A 7,446-nucleotide genomic window follows, 5' to 3' on the forward strand; every position below is an offset into this window, starting at 1 on the left:
AAAATAAGATAAAAAGTAAGACTAATGAATAAATACACAAACTATATATACAACAATAATTAAATACAATTAGTAGTGCTCTTTCTTGCAGCATATTTCACATTTATCAGCCGTTAAAAATGTATAATTTTATATATCATGGCAGAAAAAACTCAAACTGGTATTGCTGGTTCTGCTGCATCAGTTTTAATCCTTTCTTGTGCACAAAGACGAATAAAAAGAATTAAAGTGGATTAGAAAAGCAGGATGCTGCTTCACCTTGCTTCTAATCTTTTAGCTCAGTTGGGCCCAGGGAGGAGTTTTGTGGTTAGGTGTCTTGTTCAAAGGCACTTCAGCGCCATGAGGGAGGAGAAAGTTGTTCATTCGCTCCCCCTCATCCACAAAGCTTCAGTCGCAGGCTCCCTTTTTAACCTCCAGGCCTCGGTTACACGTGTTTGTTTGGTGTCCGGTCAGGACGGCCGGAAGAGTCTCCGAGATGAACGCTGCAGTAACTTAAAGTGTTTTCTGTCTCCTCCCTTCAGACTGGACGAGGCTGCAGTTAAGATTCTCATATTGTTGGGTGTTGGGATGATTTAGTCGATCCTATCCTCCCCTCACAGCTGTTTTCTCTGCCTCTCATCTGCCCGCCACTGAAAGGTGTCAGTCCTGCATCGAAGTGCCGGGTACGGGGTGGGCCTCACGTTTAGAGTCGACAGGCGCAGGAGACCCCCCGCCAGGTCTAATGGGCGATGAGGAGTCCTCGGACCCTTTCAGTCCTTGCGAGAGCCCCTCAGCCCCCGCTCAATTACACGGCAGGCGTCTCGGTCTTTGCCTGGTCAATTACCAGTCAGCCCCTGCATTTACTGTCGTGCACACACAGGTTGCAAGATAATCAGTGTCCAAAATTGCCCGGTTAGAATGAAGGGATGGATGGAGAGGTATTCAGATTAGTCAGTCAAGCTGAAGGGGGGGCAGGAGGGATGGGGACAGCTATCAATCTCAATCTGGCTTCAGCGGTTGGAGGGGGAGGATTACGGCGACCTTTCAACTTTGTTTCTGGAAAGATATGATCCAGTGGAATTTCTATGATATAATCGCTGTCGAGTGTGACATGTGTTTGTTTCAGGTTTAGCTCCGTGAGCTCCGCTCTGACTTTTATTTAAGCGCAGACTTCTTGAGTCAACGGTCCCGGTTGTTGTATATTTGCATGCGTTTCCATTTACTTACTCATCGACCACGTCTCATATTCCATCCGCCTTCTCCTCCCTCCTACCTGCCGACTCAGCCAGGTATGAAAACTGGCTGACACCTGACCAAGGGAATTAATCATCCTTGACCCCGGACCAATTACCCCTCATTACCCACTCTGTGTCTCCCTCTCAGGGGAGATCCGTGTAACAATAGCACAACATGAAAGTCGGCGGCGTCACATCACCGAGTCCTAATGGACACTCTTGTGCAGCCGTGTCTCCTCGGGAGTCCAGGTCCACTCACCTTCAAGTCCTTGTCACTCTCCAGCAGCGAGTGTACAAAGGAGGCTTTTGTTCGGGATCGGGGTCGTTGACCTCTCGAGGTGAAGTCCAGAAGGCCGCTGGCGGTGAGGAGGCGGCCGGACAAACGTGTGATTCAAAGTTTGGGAGAAATATGAGTTTGTGCTTTATTGGTACGACTTTCTAATAGGACACTCTTTGCAAACAGTCTATAGGTTATAGATGAGTTAGAAACTATATTAAGATCAACTCAGTGGGACAAGATCTCACTGGAGGGTGTTGAAGCCATCCTCACATTTTTCAGCTACAAATGTTGATGATACATCAGATACTCATTAGTTTCACCACTTCATAATACAGCATGAAGTTATACATGTCAATTAAATCTCATTAATAAAGGGTTTAAACACTAATTCGTCAAGATGTTTAAACCGTTGGCAATAAAACAACATCAAGTTAGTTCCAAATTTCTAATCTTGCTAATAGTTGATCTATAAATGCTTCATCCTCCATTAATAAGATGTTTTTTGGTGTCACTGTGGCTACTTGCTCTTTATCTCCAATACGTCCTTTATCCGGAGATCACGTTCAGTATCTGCTTTTAAATCACTGCTTTAGTTTGGACAATCTCTCTATTTATATTTACATGATTTGTATCTTGCTTTTGGATTCTTTTTTCATGAATTCACTATAATATGTGTATTGTAAGGCAAATCAAAAACCTTCCCAGTTTGCGATTGGCGGGTTTCCACCCATCGGCAATGAAAAAAAAAATCAAAAAAATAATGAACCGAACAAAGCACATGCGAATGTCCGCCGTCTTTTACCCATCAGAATATTTTGCTGTCATTCAATCTGTGCTCTTTATTCCTGTCAGCGTGGTAAAGGCTCCCATGTTCACTGACCTCTCCTCTTAAAACACAATAAGACAGGAACAATGACCAGGAGGGTTAATTACCACCAATTAGAGGCCTTCACGAAGGTCTGTGTGTAACCCAAGCTCAGGAAGCCACATGGAGGCTCTTATAATGTCTGTCCCGCTGTCTGTGGTCCGAGTCTTTCCTTCGCCTGCCTCCGGGGTACCACCAACTCACTGGAGGAAGCACGCCGGCAAAGTAATTTAACTTGTGCAAAAAAAAAAAAAATCCCGTCACGATTCACACTTTTCTTACCATTTACACACCATTTTATTCCTGCCTCTATTAATCACGCTCAGTCTTTTGTTTTCAACATTTCACTTAATGCTTCTTTGCTGAGCAGGTAAGGGATTAATGGACGGGTCCCCGGAGGTTTGAGTAGAAAGCTAATGGGCCCGGCGAAGATGATGAGGTCACTCTATGACTGCTTTCCAAACAATGAGTGACTTACAGGCCGGGATACCGCGTCAATCCTACAGGCTTACATCTAATATATTATTCATAATCTTTATATTCATTGGTAGCAGAAGATGGAGTGATATTGTCACGAGGATGACTGGCTCATGTAGAAATACGAGGATGTGAGGCTGTTGTAACGAACCACCGAGAACTGAATTCTTTGAATCAGCTGAGAGGGGAGTCGCGGTTTTTCTGGCACCTGTTGTATTAATTCGTTGATTAATTCTCAGGCTCACATGGGTATAAATGCCACTTATGTTCTCCAACAGAGTTATTGTGTCCTAATAGCTCTGATGTTCATTCACACTCCTGAAACTTGATCCCCGGCTGCAACATCAAGAGACCATCTGTGAGGAACCATCAAAATGAAGCAGGATACACTTTGCCTTCCAGGCAGGCTAACATGCATAGCTCCTCTGTGTGTGTGTGTGTGTGTGTGTGTGTGTGTGTGTGTGTGTGTGTGTGTGTGTGTGTGTGTGTGTGTGTGTGTGTGTGTGTGTGTGTGTGTAGTCTTTACCTCCATGTCGAAGCCTATTTTCTGGTGTCAAAGGACACCCATACAGTGATGTCCTGAAGATCTATAGACAGATGGGGCCATTACGGCCGAAGCCCCCGGCTTTGTTGGTCCTGAGCCGGTGATGAAATATTGATTGAAAAATAGAAATATTTTGCCTGCTGCTCAATGTTGCCCATCTAAAAGGGTTAATGAGTGTGAGGACTTCCCCGTCTCCTGTTACAACAAAGTGTAGCTCAACTAACCTCTAACACCGACTACGCCGGAGTCTGTGGGGCTGAAGAGAATCGATAAGCTTTTCTCAATGCCGGATTGAGTTACTCTGGAAGCTAAACTCATGACTGTGTTGAGATTATAATGAGAACACTTAACTGAATAGTTTGACATTTTTTGGAAGATTTACTTTATGACAAAAAGGTAAACACATCTGTCACATCTGTCTGGTAAATGTGAAGCTACAACCATCTGCCAGCTGAGCTGGCCTCGGTCCAAAGGGAACAAAATCCATCACGGCCTGCTGTTTGTTGGCATTTTCACAGATTAAGGAAACAAAATATGTTTATTTGTGATTATTTGAAGTTGGATTTTGTTCAGACTGTGTCCCTGTTTTTTTATGCTAAACTAGGCATCATATTCAACGTACACATTCAGTATTAATCTTGTCATCTCGCTCTCAACAAGAAGACGAATGAGTGTTTGTTTTTTCTCCCTGATTGTCACTGATACCAAACTCATGTGTCATATATGTAACACACTGTCACTGACAATGAAAACACATTTATGTTATTGACAAGCGTGTAAAATCCCGTCTGATGCAGTGAGCATCCAAAATATTCAGATTTTATCACACATTCATCAAATTGTATATATTTCCTCAATACATTACTATTCAATCATGTTTCTTGTTATCAGACTCATCACACAGACTTAAATGGGATTTTCAGTACACATTATATGGCTGCATGGTATGATATCAAGTAATATTTCAGCCAGCCCAGTGGGTCTTTTCTGTATTACTTACAGGAGGCCTTTGACCTACTGAAAGCACTTTGTTTGTATCTTTTCTTCAAATCTAGTGTGAAAATATGATTTCTGTCTAACTTTCACTGAATCAAACCTTAAAAAGTTATCACAAACACACCATTACACACTCCTCCACTTCCCAGCTCCCCCGGTGGCAGCACGTTGCTCTCCAATCAATATTTTTACCTCCTTGTTCCCCTCCTCTCCCGGGGGGGTCTGCTGGAGGGGTTTGTTTGTCAGCACACGGTCTTTATGTTCTTCGATCTGCTGGTCTGCGAGGTGGTGAATGGATGACGAGCCTATCGGGTTCAAGGTGGCTGCTGGTTGCTTCGTCCTCAGTGAATCCCTTGGATGATCTAAATGTTTAATGGCGCTGGTTATTTGGCTGTTATGGCGTGTGTTATGATGGATGCTAATGCAGTGTGTTTTCCGATGGTGCCTGAATTACACCACAGGGTATGCAGGCTGTTTGGGTCGGGTGTTTAACTGGTCGAGAGATGTTCTGTTCATCAGTCGTTTTGATTCCCTTTAGTACAGTGGCTGCACAGTTTTTAGCCCTTTGGTGAAATGCATCTCCTGAGTTCACGTTTTCTGCACTCAAATTCAACCACCAACAAAACTGTGTTTATTTATTGTATTTTTTTGCACATTTATGTTCAAATATGTTCTAATATGACAGAAAATTACTCTTAAATTATATTTAGTACATTCTGCAAAAAAGATTAAAACTGAACTTGAACACAAAACACAAAGTGCCTTATTTCCTCCGTGGATGACCTTGGGAACCTTGACTTCTCTACATGTACCCTATTTATTCAGGGAAGATATACACATTTGTTTTTGTTTTCCAGGAGAGAAATTACCTTAATTTGACGCAACACAGTAAAAAGGTAAACGTTTCATTGATTGTAGCAAAAATACAGAATTTAAACTGCTTCAAGACGAGGCAAGTTTATTCCAATCATTTTGATTTATTATTGTAAAGCCCCATTGAGACACTAAGTAAGTAAAAGTGCTTCACAGTGGCATAAAAATAAATTGAAAGTAAGACATCAGAAGACACTAAAACTGCATTTAAATTATTGCATTCAAAGACATCAATGATATATTTTGTGAGGCTACCAGCAGATTAATACTGTTTCAAGTCTCTGTGTTATGAGGGACACGATTATATTATGATAAAGGAGTTGATCCTGAGATATGTATAAAGTGTTTTGGTTGAATTGGCACAGTTTGGATGTGAGATTAAGTGCAGTGAGCAAGCTGATCCAGCCGTACGCTTTGGTTGAGCATTACGTGCCACTTTGCACCTCAGTGATTTTGAGCAACACAACAGTAGGTGAGGGTTTTATCTTGAAAGTAGATTCAACACCAACGGGGCCAGGTTCCACTTTTAAAATGCCTCCGGAGCTCCATAAAATGGGTTTAAAGGGCCGAAAAGAATCACAACTCTGCTTTGCTTTGGATGAATAAAAAAAAATAAGATAAAAAAAAAAAAAAAAACATTCTGTTCATCTGTGCAGCTCTGCCTGCTGATTTGCTTTTATTTCTGTCATCCCTGTTGTTTGGATTTGAACAGCAGCTCATGTCATCCTGAAGAAACTCTTTTTCGGCGGCTTGTTTTGTGGTGACAGCAGAAGAATTACCTGCAAAACACTCTTTGTCAGCTCGCTGTGCAGAGAGCTCACAAACAAGACCATTTAGCTATTATTTCCTCTCAGTCTCTGATACACACAGCAAAGCGAATGTTTTTCAAGAGAAGTGGGCGACTGTGGGAGATAGGGGGGCAGTGGGGGGTAGGACAGGTGGAGGGAGAGGCCAGGAGACAGGGATGGAGAAAAGAGGAGGAGGAGGGGGGGTTATTGGAGCCAGGGAGGAGTCATGGTGTCCCAGTGGAGAGAAATAGTGGAAAACATCCGTAATTTTCACCGCGGGATTCCATGTAATTGAGTCATTTAAAATACAGATACAGAGCTGAATCAAAGCAAAGTGGCTCGTGGAGGAGGAAGAGGAGGAGGAGGAGGAGGAGGAGGAGGAGGAGGAGGAGGGAGCTGCAAAGTAAAATGGAAAAGAGGTAAAAAAACAAAACAAGGAGGTAGAAGTGTGTCTCCTATTATTGGGCAAAGCCGGTCTGTTTATGCTTTTCATCTGTCAATCTTCTCTTTCAACACTGAACGTTATCTGTCAGAGATTTTCTTTTGTTTGTTCTCCTTCAGACGCCATGATACTCCTGCTTCCTCTGCTATTTATTCACTATCACGGTCGCACAATTTTATTAGATTTTTTTTTCTTACTAAATGCACTTTTTTTGTTAGTTTTCTTTTATGTGTATTTTTCAGATGTTGACGGTCGGTTTCTTATAATTTGACCGTAATCTTGTACTTTGGTTTTCACGTCTCATATTTTATTCCATCAACATGAAATATGTTTTTGTATTTGTAAAAGTTGTGACCACACATTTCCAGATAAACAAACACAACTTTAAAAAGCATAGTTTATATATATAGTGGTGATATCTGTTTACACAGTTTTCACATCATCCTTTTAAGGACAAAAAGCAATTTCCCCGTAATGTAAAGAATTGGTTTACTGGATGAAGGCTTGTATATTGTTTTGTAGATCTGGTGGCCGACCGAAACGTGCTCAACATCTAAACGTCTGAGGAGGATCCTGTTTGGATGTCCAAGACGCGTTCAATATCACTCTGAATCCTCAATCGACGTCAAACTGACACATTACGGACGTCGTCTGTGCTCAATAAGTTGGTTTAAAGCAACACGATGCAACTTTTGCCAAGCGGCCGCAACAGCGACCTCTGTGGCCGTAGGTGGTGATTACAGGAAAACATCATTGCGAGTACACAACTTTGCTGTCGCAGTCAAACACCAAGCGCGACAACACAAGACATAACAAGCCAGCTGATATTACTTACCAGCCACACAGAGAGACGGCCAGCTCCGATCCTGTCCCGCAGACTTCTATTTAGCCGAACTCTCCCCAGCGACCGAAAGTTCGGCCTCTTACTTGGTCACTTTCTCTTGGCTTGGTCGTGTGTGACGTCGAC

Source organism: Brachyistius frenatus, unplaced genomic scaffold (assembly GCF_029030835.1).
Source record: "Brachyistius frenatus isolate BFR_SWC_R1_liver_20210118 unplaced genomic scaffold, ASM2903083v1 Contig_140, whole genome shotgun sequence".
NCBI lineage: Eukaryota > Metazoa > Chordata > Actinopteri > Embiotocidae > Brachyistius > Brachyistius frenatus.